General features: G+C 42.1%; 1 protein-coding gene across 1 annotated transcript in view; it reads right to left on the bottom strand.

Annotated features, from left to right (window-relative positions):
- The window catches only part of LOC124798500 (solute carrier family 12 member 6), a 427,524-nt gene that overhangs the window by 383,795 nt on the left and 31,168 nt on the right, over positions 1-12,561 (bottom strand). The window contains exon 2 of the mRNA XM_047261938.1: positions 5,937-6,022. The gene's annotated coding sequence lies outside the window, so the exon portion shown is untranslated. The remainder of the gene's footprint in view (positions 1-5,936; positions 6,023-12,561) is intronic.

The raw sequence follows: 12,561 nt of genomic DNA on the forward strand, positions 1-12,561 counted from the left end.
GTGAAAAAGCTAATGGGTGCAGGACACAAGACGTTACACGTATGTTTAACAGGATCAAAAACAAATCCGCGGGTATCAGTAACGATGCTAGGAAAATTAAAGTTAAGAAGAAGTTTGTCACTCTGACATATAAAGGGCGTGTGTCGGAAAGAATCGCTAAATTCTTTCCAAAAAACATCGCTGTGGTATTCCAGAATGAACAGCAAGTGGCACAAAGACTGACATAAACCAGCAACGAAAAAACAAATGAAATACGACAATTCCGGAGTGTAAAAGATCAAATGTGCCGAATGTGACAATTATTATATAGGGCAGACAGGGCCGAATTTTGAAATTCGATACAGGGAACATTGCAGTCATAGCAATCCGACTGCATTTGGAACGCATGTATAGGACAGTAAACATGAAGTGAGCAATATAAACGAACAAATGGAGGTGTTACATAAAGCTCCAAAAAGTCGATCTCAAAGTGCTTGAAGAGATTGAAATATACGCTCACCAAATGAAAAACTTAATGAGCAAAGTGATTTTATGCACAGGAGTTACTCTTGAATGTAACAGCGCGCTCCAATAAGAACCAGCTGCAACGGAACGGCCCTCAGCGTACTGCCGGCGACGTGAATTGGGCGCCGCGGAAAGGGACATGGCGTGGCGCTGTGTACGTTCTGACGTAGGGAAATCCTCTCCACCACCAATTAATACAATGAAGAGTAATCGCACGTTTTCGATAGTTTATACAAAAGTTTTAATTATATTTTTAAGTTTTCTTTTAAAAATTTCTATTGTTGTAAATTATTTCAGTTCATGGTCCAATCAAAAAATATTATGTAAATGTTATTTCTTTTAAAAATTATAGAATCACTAAAAATATATTCGCCATTAATATGTATGAAAATAAAATAACCTCTTAGTACATATCCTCAATTCTTAAAGAGGGCACTTTTTACTTTTTCCAATCAGTTTTCTCCAAACGGTGATATAAGGTTTTAACAGATTAAAAATTACTTTAGTTATGACGGCGAACCAACAGCTCTGTACTGACAGGTTACTCTGTAACTGCAATATATGGTATGTTCGCGTTTTAATTCATTCCGAAAATTTTTTTGTAAACTAAGATAGTTCTATCAGTAGCTATATAATTCCTCTTGTTAATTATATTTCTTTAACTCTGTCTAACAGATCTGAAATGGGCAGGTAGCCTGAAACCGGTTATTGAAAATAAAAAAATAGCGATCAAAGACTGAAATGCCATACTTTTATTTAAATACATAGTTTTCGCCGTACAGGGTCAAACAAGAAACGTAATGTACTTGCCTTATTACGTCTGCTAGATTTGTAGGTAAAATATTTAAGAATGCATGTCGACATACCACGAGAATAAGTTTGATGTTGGTGCACTAAATGACACGAGTTCTCAGCGAAAGCGTTAGTGTTTGTAAGTGGCTTCACATGTTTGCTATTAGACTGATTTGCATACTACACGTGTTTGCGACATGTTACAGAGAGATAATCTGGATATTGCTTGATAATGACTCGGAATTGGGCTAAAGGAAATAAATTTTGAAACTTGTACAGGCCACGATGGACAATGCTTTCATTCGAAAAATAAATCGTTCTCAAGTGCCCAATAGTAACTGCTGGTTTGGTAATGGAAAATGAAGCTAGACATCAGTGGAAGAACAGGCAACGAATGGTTGATATAGGTAGACTATCTGATCAGAAGCCTATTAGTGGCTGTGTCGACCGTTCCCCTTTATGACAGCTTGGACTCTGCTGGGCGCACTTTCAAGGAGCGGTCTGAACGTCTGTGGAGGAATAGAAGCCCATTCTTCATCAACACCCGAAAACAGAGAAGTTAGTGATGTTGGTCGCTGGGGTCTGGAGCGAAGAAGACGTTCTAACTAATCCCAGAGGTGTTCCATTAGGTTCAGATTGAAACAGGACAGGCCAGTCCGTTTCAGGAATGTTACTGTTCACAAGCCATTACGTCACAGATCCTACTTTATGACTGGGTGCATTGTCATCCTGATACAATCAATTAACCTAACTGTTCCTCTACTGTACGCAGAACACGGTACCGTGAATGTGTTCATAACCTTCTGCATTTAGTGTTTTCTTAAGCGCAGTAAGGGACCCTAACCACGAAAAATGCCCAATACCGTAATACCACCACCACCTTCGTTCGCCACTGTTGGCACTGAACATGGCGACCAGTAACGTTCGCCAGCCATTAGTCGAACTCAGAATCTTCCACCAGATTGGCACAAGTATAGCGTGAGTCATCACTCCAAATCACTCGTTTCCAATCGTCTGCTGTCCAGTGGCGTTGCTACTCACTTCATCTGAAGCGGTGGTTAGCAGTGACTTCTGGAACGTGTGGCTTACGAAAAGCTGCTCGACCACTGAACTCCATTCTTTTTAAATCACTGTGCACAGTCACTGAGTTACCTGGTCTGCTGCTAGCACCTGGGATCTCACTCAACAGAGGAAAGTTAACTGGACCTGACGGGATACCAATTCGATTCTACACAGAGTACGCGAAAGAACTTGCCCCCCTTCTAACAGCCGTGTACCGAAAGTCTCTAGAGGAACGGAAGGTTCCAAATAATTGGAAAAGAACGCAGCTAGTTCCAGTTTTCAAGAAGGGTCGTCGAGCAGATGCGCAAAACTATAAGCCTATATCTCTGACATTGATCTGTTGTAGAATTTTAGAACATGTTTTTTGCTCGCGTATCATGTCATTTCTGGAAACCCAGAATCTACTCTGTAGGAATCAACATGGATTCCGGAAACAGCGATCGTGTGAGACCCAACTTGCGTTATTTGTTCATGAGACCCAGAAAATATTAGATACAGGCTCCCAGGTAGATGCCATTTTCCTTGACTTCCGGAAGGCGTTCGATACAGTTCCGCACTGTATCTGATAAACAAAGTAAGAGCCTATGGAATATCAGAATAGCTGTGTGGCTGGATTGAAGAGTTTCTAGCAAACAGAACACAGCATGTTGTTCTCAATGGAGAGACTTCTACAGACATAGAAGTAACCTCTGGCGTGACACAGGGGAGTGTTATGGGACCATTGCTTTTCACAATATACATAAATGACCTAGTAGATAGTGTCGGAAGTTCCATGCGGCTTTTCGCGGATGATGCTGTAGTATACAGAGAAGTTGCAGCATTAGAAAATTGCAGCGAAATGCAGGAAGATCTGCAACAGATAGGCACTTGGTGCAGGGAGTGGCAGCTGACCCTTAACATAGACAAATGTAATGTATTGTGAATACATAGAAAGAAGGATCCTTTATTGTATGATTATATGATAGCGGAACAAACACTGGTAGCAATTACTTCTGTAAAATATCTGGGAGTACGTGTACGGAACGATTTGAAGTGGAATGATCATATAAAATTAATTGTTGCTAAGGCGGGTACCAGGTTGAGATTCATTGGGAGAGTCCTTAGAAAATTTAGTCCACCAACAAAGGAGATGGCTTACAAAACACTCGTTCGACCTATACTTGAGTATTGCTCACTGTTGTGAAATCCGTACCAGGTCGGGTTGACAGGGGAGATAGAGAAGATCCAAAGAAGAGCGGCGAGTTTCGTCACAGGGTTATTTGGTAAGCGTGATAGCGTTACGGAGATGTTTAGCAAACTCAAGTGGCAGACTCTGCAAAAGAGGCGCTTTGCATCGCGGTGCAGCTTGCTGTCTAGGTTTCGAGAGGGTGCGTTTCTGGATGAGGTATCGAATATATTGCTTCCCCCCTACTAATACCTCCCGAGGAGATCACGAATGTAAAATTAGAGAGATTCGAGCGCGCACGGAGGCTTTCCGGCAGTCGTTCTTCCCGCGAACCATACGCGAGTGGCCGAGCGGTTCTAGGCGCCACAGTCTGGAACCACGCGACCGCTACGGTCGCAGGTTCGAATCCTGCCTCGGGCATGGATGTGTGTGATGTCCTTAGGTTAGTTAGGTTTAAGTAGTTCTAAGTTCTATGGGACTGATGACCTCAGATGTTAAGTCCCATAGTGCTCAGAGCCATTTGAACCATACGCGACTGGAACAGGAAAGGGAGGAAATGACAGTGGCACGTAAAGTGCCCTCCGCCACACACCGTTGGGTGGCTTGCGGAGTATAAATGTAGATGTAGAGTGATTTCATGCGATTTTCCACAACCACTTTACGCAATGCTAGACAGTACCTGTCAATCCGTACATGATGTTATGCGATTTTTACGTGACGTCTGTCTGGACGTGGTTTAGCTGTAGTTGTTCCTTTGTGTTTCCACTCAACAATCACATCAACAGTCGACTTGAGCTGCTTCACTGAGTCTAAAATGTTCCTGATAGATTTGATACTCAGGTGACGTTCAAAGTCACTGAGCTGTCCTGGCCGATCCATTCTGCTGTTGCTACTTCTCTGATCACTACACAATATTCCGCCTCTCCGGATCTCTAGCGATAAATTCCAAATTACGTAGGGTGTCCAGATACTTTTGTTCAAATAGTGTACGTGGAGATATAAGTTTATATTTCGCAAGCGACTTAGCTTTGTGTAGCGAAAGAACCCGTTCGTGCCACTCTCAATTGACCTCCTTCGCTGTTCCATTTGCTGTTACAGTTACGCAGGAACGACCGTCGTATCGTGATAACCATAACGAAACGAGCAGCTCTTCTTTGGATCATCTCTATCTTCTCTATCAATCCTTCTTAGTAAGGGTGTCAGACTGACGAACACCACTCAAAACGAGACCAAAAGAGGTTTTGAAAGTTACGTCTTTCGTGAGTTAATCAGATTTTCTTAGAAAATTTGGAAATTTGTGGTAAGTTCCTATGGGACCAAACTGCTAAGGTCATCGGTCCCTTGGCTTACACACTACTTAATCTAATTTAAACTAACTTACGCTAAGGGCAACACACACACCCATGCCCGAGGGAGGACTCGAACCTCCGACGGGGGTAAATGCGCGAGCCGTGGCAAGGCGCCCCAGACCGCACGGCTATCCCGCGCGAATTTTCTTAGAATTCTTCCTGTAAATGACTGCATCCACTTTTCCTACAGCTGGTTTGACGTGATCTTTCGGCAGTAAGTCGCCCCGGACGAACACTGCTACATCTTTTTATTTTTATTCATTTTTTACTGTTCGCAATGATCGATCACTAGTTATACAAATGCTGTAATGTGATTTATCCGTTACTGCAATCCAAACAAGTTTCCTAGGTAATGAAATCGAATTATGTTTATTAGCTTGGGGATTTTCCCCACAGTGCTGGAATGCGCTAGGCCTTCAGTTGTTATCTTGATTGTCTATGAGAAAAACAAAGTTTACACACATGCAATTACCAGGTATGTTTATTTTGCAGACCGGTCTTGTAGTATTTTCAATGCAATAAAAAGATTACAGGTTATCGGAAGTTATTGTGTCCAAAACGAGTAACTTAAAAATATAAAAAACACACAGCTTAACGAATATAAACAATCTACACAGTTTATTTGTGGAGGCAGAATGCGAACTCCGTGTCAGAACATTGTTCCAGAGGAATTAACAAAGAGAGTACATGGGGCCTACCACAGATGTGTATTGTGTATCTGTGTGCTTTTACGTGTTAAAATTTTCTAATATTTGTGAATACATCTTTGTATATCTCTAAAACTGTTCCGTTTTTCATCCAGATGTATGTAATTCTTAACTGAAATTTATCATTACACCCTAGGCTGTTACTCTAATTTGAACACAACCTGTACTCATTATTACTCCAACTGTTACTATCAAAAATCAATTTTTTTCTTACCATCAGCAGCTACTAAAATATCATAGCCTATTTTCCTTGCTCTATGATTTTACATAGAATTTGTCTTTCCTGAAAATCCAATATCGCGATAAGGGCATATGATGCAAGATACTGGTATAAAATGACAGTGAAACTGCACTTACATTGTGTAGTATCTACTATCAGGAAAGCACGAGATCGGCGGATGACTATCTTTCATCAGCTCCGTGTCGAGATGACACACACTTACCTGTAAACAACAAGAAAAAACAATCATTGTACTGCTTAACAGGAGAATAACTTAAGTAACTTAATTCAGGTGTTAAACGGTACAATACTCTTGCTTATTCACCATCAAATGGAGTTTCAGGAAATATGGCAGATATTAATCAGTTTAACAGTAACAGTGAAGAATCTGTAAATAAGTAGTGTTTGGAGGCGCAAATCATCTGGTAAAACTATGTTGAAAGTTTTGGCTAGGAATTCGTGAGTTACTTCTAGCAACTAACGAGCTGATTCACAGTAGACATTGTTCAACTGTATTCTACACTGGCGGAAGAAAGATTGCAATATCAAGATGGAGTTGTGCAATGCAAACTACAGTTAGAAAGCATGTTTCTACATTTCAAAGATGACGTCTATTCAAATTTCGCGGCTGTCGCATAAGGATGGCTCTAGTAGCGCCACTATGAGTGTGGGTATCAGGTCTGCTTTAAATACACGCTGTAATGATAATGAGCATTAGTTACCTTTGAGGCTGTACGTGGTGAGTTGATGTTAACAAAGAATGCCTTTAAAGCGACAAACACATTTCGATTAAATTCAAAAAGATTGTGCTTTCTTCGATCTATTTCCATGGGAGCCACGCGTATTTGATCATTCCTGTGAAACAGGTGCACTAAGTTGAGCCAGGATTAAAGAATGTGCTGTTACGGAACTCCACGCGAAGCGATTTCTCAATTTTTTTTAGCAAATTGCGTTCATTTTCAGTTTTTTCGTGAAAATTTTAACCTGCATGTAAAAATAAACATCACAGGGTTGTCAATGTGGACCATATTTCGGTAGACAATTTTTATGGTCCAGGTGTATGTTTTTCTTTCATCTACAAAGATCTGATTTTAAAGTGTCTGATAAATGTGCTCTCCCCGCGAATCAAGCGATCGTTGTCCAGATATTTGGCATTTCAACTACGAAGCAGGAACGGAATATGTACATGAAGAAAATCTGCTGTGATGACTGATTTATTAATGAAATAACAACGGAGAAAATGACTATTTTTCAATTATTTTGCAATGTCGCGTGACTAGGGCCTCCCGTCGTATAGACCGTTCGCCAGGTGCAAATCCTTCGATTTGACGCCACTTCGGCGACTTGCGCGTCGATGGGAATGAAATGATGATGATTAGGACAACCCAACATCCAGTCCCTGAACGGAGAAAACCTCCGACCCAGCCGGGAATCGAACCCGGGCCCTTAGGATTGACATTCTGTCGCGCTGAGCACTCAGCTACCGGGCGCGGACATAAACTATTTAATAATATTCTGTACAATGAAATTAAAAAAAAAAGAGTACACGAATAGAATCAGAAACCACACTGCCTGTGTGAGAGCCGGGAATCTTAGCCGCTGCGCTATTTCCACATGGTCGAAAGACGTCTAAAGTCACAGTTAAAGGGGATACGCATAAAACTTCAACACTGATTTTCTAGGAATCTAAGGGCTGTCGCATGAAAAGCCTAGAGCCAGGTACTCAGGATAGGTCCTTCTACACCATACCTAAGACTCATCGAAATTCATGATTAACAGGTCTGAAGGTGGCCTTGTCAGACGCTAGCCGCACGAGGCCGCTGAGGTGCAGTACTACGTTGTGTGTGGTCTTGCTGAACCTATCGATACCATATTCGCATGACAGTCGAATGAACCAACGCGAGATATCGCAGATCGATACTCTGCTGTCGCGACTGGCCGTGATCCTGCCGCTTTCGAATTCCGAAACATTGCCGGCAGACGCTTCTGCTTCTTATACGAGGCATGACTCGATCTCCTCACAAACAAAAACAATCAGTTGCGATTTATGGGCGAGAAAACCGCTACATAACCTTTTCTTATACACAACGCGTAGATGTCGCTGTAATCTGCATACTTTGTGCAGTTGTGCTGAAATGTTAATCAACTGCACATCCAAGCATGTACTAAACTTTACACCAAGTTAACATTTCGTGTATGTCCCTTTCATGGCGTTGTTACTTTAACATGCAAAGAGTATCTATATATAATTCTCCCCAGACCACCGTACGATGTGTAGCGGAGGGTGCCATGTGTCGCTACTTGAGTGGCCGTCAAGCATTTAGACACCTTACATACGCTCCCTGCAGTCTGCCGGCGCTAAGCGCTGTGATTCGCCCGCCTCATAACTTTGTTGTAGCATGTACACGTAACAGTGCATTAGGTCAGTGTCAGCTGAATATTCTGTACTTCCGTGCGACATCGCACGTTCACGTGTGGGTTTAGTCTTCCGTAGAAGGGTGCGTTGACGTTTTTGGTAGTGAGCGAAACGCGGGACGAGGGGTCTACGCAGAGTGCGTGAAGGGCGAAAAGACATTCGAAAACAATCTAAAGTTGCCATGTCGAGCGTACTGAAGTTTTTTTTACTTTTCTGGCCAACGGTGAAGAAGCCAGGAATAATGTCAATTTTGCGAAAATTCATAAAATGATAAAAAAAAGCGTTGAGGTATTTTCGAATCGATTGTACCGCATATTTTCAGTGCAGTAATATCGGCGAATCTCTAGAGTGAGCACATGTTTTGATTCTCCAAGGAAGGGATGTAAATGAAAACAGAAATTAACAGAATTTGACAATTTTGACAAGGCGTTAGTGCGCAGAACTGTACTTCGATTCTACGACAGAGGAGGGTATCCGACGGCTAGAAAAATACGGCGTGATCTCTTCTCGAAAATCTAACTATTGTGGCTCACAGACCTATGTTCTTAGTTCTCTCCGATCACTTGGTTTTTGATGCAGGAATTGTTAATGGACTGCAGAGACATTGCAGCAGCAAGAACAAAGTTTTGTGTAAAATGCATTTACTGCGGGCTGAGCACAACAGTCTTGTAAAACTGAAACTTCCTGGCAGATTAAAACTGTGTGCCGGACCGAGACTCGAACTCAGGACCTTTGCATTTAGCGGGCATGTGCTCTACCATCTGAGCTACCCAAGCACGAATCACGCCCCGTCCTCACAGCCTTACTTCTGCCAGTACCTCGTCTCCTACCTTCCAAACTTTACAGAAGCTCTCCTGCGAACCTGGAAACAGTCTTGTAGTATATTTCAATAAAACTTGTGTTTTCACAAAATCACACCCAAAAATATATTTTAATTGAATAGTGGCCTGAAAGTACCTGCAGTTGGTTTTGTATAGTATGTATTAGCGATTTGGATGGTGGATGCCGCGGCGAAGGGTCAGTAAGCTCTCCAAATAAAAAATTTATGGGAGGTACGAAATGTTCTGAATTGTATTGAGGCGAGCCGTCGGAACTAAAATCCTACCGCAAGCGTACAAGTACTCACAAACCGTTGCTCACTGAGTGTCGAAAACAAGATACGTTCGTAGGTGACATGATACAATAATGATGTCTCAGATGGTACCAAAACTAATTTCATAGTTTTGTTAACATCTATCTCAATGTAAGTTTCTACAACGTCCAACAGCACACAAATTCGTCAGTGACGACATTTTTTGTTACACAGGCGGAACGGTATCACACCTTTTACTCTCTTTTTTTTAATCTCGGAATACAACTACGTTTTGAGGATAAAACATTTATAACATGCATACATAAACTTTGAGAATGTTCATACAATATTTTCAGTCTCAATATATCAGTTGCTCTGTTTTTTCCACAGGTTGAAGTAAAACAAAATATATTTCTTAAAAAATTCTTGTAACGTTAGTTTTTATGTTTTTCGTAACAGGTGGCAAGGATTTTCTTTTGCAAAGTACTCGATCATATTGTAACTAAAAACAGTGATAACTAATCCTTTTCTGGAATTTTTATTAACATTTGCAATTATCACTAACTGGCAATACTGTAGGACGGTGATGCGACTTTGAAGCGTCTGTGTAACAGCCGCTAAAGTCATTTCCTTTCATGTTTCATTCGCAAATGGAGCGAGGGAAAAACGATTGTCTATATGCCTCCGAATGAACCCTTATTTCTCGTATTTTATCTTCATGGTCTTTACGCGGAATATTTATCGGCAGCAGCAGAATCGTTCTGCAGTCAGAATCTACGTCTTCCTTTAATGCGAGTTGATACGGTTCTCAGAGACTCGAACAGTACATAAGAAAAGTTCGCACTGGCGTCTTATATGTGGTTTCCTTTACAGATGAAACTCACTTTCCCAAAATTCTCCCAATAAACCAAAGTCGACCACATTCACCTTCCCTACCACAATGCTCACATACTCGTTCCAGTTTATATCTCTTTGCAACGTTACGTCCAGATATTTACACGACGTGACTGTGTCAAGCAGAACAGTGCAAAAGCTGTATCCGAACATTATGGATTTATTTTTTCTACTCATCCTCACTAACTTACATTTTTCTACATTTAGTGCTAGCTTCCATTCATCACAACAATTAAAAAATTTGTTTAAGTCATCTTGTATCTTCGTACAGTCAATCAACTTAGACACTTCCCCGTACACGACGTCATCATCAGCAAACAACCGCTGTTACAGCCCACCCTGTCCGCCAGATCATTTATGTAGACAGATAATAACAGCGGTCCTATTACATTTCCCTGGCACACTCCTGACGATATCCTTGTCTCTGATGAACATTCGCCATCGAGGACAACATACTGGGTGCTACGCTACTGGCCATTAAAATTGCTACACCATGAAGAAATGCAGATGATAAATGGGTATTCACTGGACAAATATATTATACTAGAACTGACAAGTGATTACATTTTCACGCAATTTGGGTGCATAGATCCTGAGAAATCAATACCCTGAACAATCACTTCCGGCCATAATAACGGCCTTGATAGGCCTGGGCATTGAGTCAAACAGAGCTTGGATGGCGTGTACAGGTACAGCTGCCCATGCAGCTTCAACACGATACCACAGTTCATCAAGAGTAGTGACTGGTGTATTGTGAAGAGCCAGTTGCTCGGCCACCATTGACCAGACGTTGCCATTGGTGAGAGATCTGAAGAACGTGCTCGCCAGGGCAGCAGTCGAACATTTTCTGTATCCAGAAAGACCCGTACAGGACCTGCAACATGCGGTCGTGCATTATCCTGCTGAAATGTAGGGTTTCGCAGGGACTGAATGAAGGGTAGAGCCACGGGTCGTAACACATCTGAAATGCTGCGTCCACTGTTCAAAGTGCCGTCAATGCGAACAAGAGGTGACCGAGACGTATAACCAATGGCATTCCGTACCATCACGCCGGGTGATACGCCAGTATGGCGATGACGAATACACGCTTCCAATGTGCGTTCACCGCGATGTGGCCAAACACTGATGCAACCATCATGATACTGTAAACAAAACTTGGATTCGTCCGAAAAACTGACGTTTTGCCATTCGTGCACCCAGGTTCGTCGTTGAGTACACCATCGCGGGCGCTCGTGTCTGTGATGCAGCGTTAATGGTAACCGCAGCCATGGTCTCCGAGCTGATAGTCCATACTGTTGAAAACGTCGTCGAACTGTTCGTGCAAATGGTTGTTGTCTTGCAAAGGTCCCCATATATTGACTCAGCGATCGATTCGTGGCTGCACGATCCGTTAGAGCCATGCGGATAAGATGCCTGTCATCTCGACTGCTAGTGATACGAGGCCGTTGGGATCCAGCACGGCGTTCCGTATTACCCTCCTGAACCCACAGATTCCATATTCTGCTAACAGTCATTGGATCTCGACCAACGCGAGCAGCAATGGCGCGATACGAAAAACCGCAATCGCGATAGGCTACAATCCGACCTTTATCAAAGTCGGAAACGTGATGGTACGCATTTCTCCTCCTTACACGAGTCATCACAACAACGTTTCACCAGGTAACGGCGGTCAACTGCTATTTGTGTATGAGAAATCGGTTGGAAACGTTCCTCATGTCAGCACCTTGTAGGAGCCGCCACCGGCGCCAACCTTGTGTGAATGCTCTGAAAAGTTAAACGTTTGCATGTCACAGTATCTTCTTCCTGTCGGTTAAATTTCGTGTCTGTAGCATGTTATCTTCTTGGTGTAGCAATTTTAATGGCCAGTAGTGTATATCAGTATCAGAGATTTCCTGAATCTACAAATCTTGCAGTTTTCAGGTCAGTCTCAAATCTTCTATATGTAAATTGCTAATGAGTGTAATAGAATGAAAAAGGAAAGAAAAGAAGCACAGAAGTAGTTAAAGCTTGTCTTCAGGTAAGGTAAAGGCCTCAGAGATCTAATCCATGACTTCAGCAGTGGAACGCAGAATAAAAAAAGAAAGCTTCAAAACGTCTGCAGATTTAGAGAAATAATGCAATAACGGAAAGCAGGATGAGGTGCTCAACATCCGGAGAAGAATGGGAACAGATTATCGAGACGGAAGAGCAATAGACAGTATCAACAACAGTTAGGGAGTAATGAAAGACGAGATAGTGTTGACCAAAGAAGCATGTTTCCACTGTTGTTTATGGTAGTGTGTGCAAGAAGAAATGAAGTGAAATACATTTCTGAAGTGAAATGGATGTGTAAGGAGAACAAATACCAATAAAAGGGTTGCGAACAATACAACTCGTCTCG

Source organism: Schistocerca piceifrons, chromosome 5 (genome assembly GCF_021461385.2).
Source record: "Schistocerca piceifrons isolate TAMUIC-IGC-003096 chromosome 5, iqSchPice1.1, whole genome shotgun sequence".
NCBI classification, from domain to species: Eukaryota; Metazoa; Arthropoda; class Insecta; order Orthoptera; family Acrididae; genus Schistocerca; species Schistocerca piceifrons.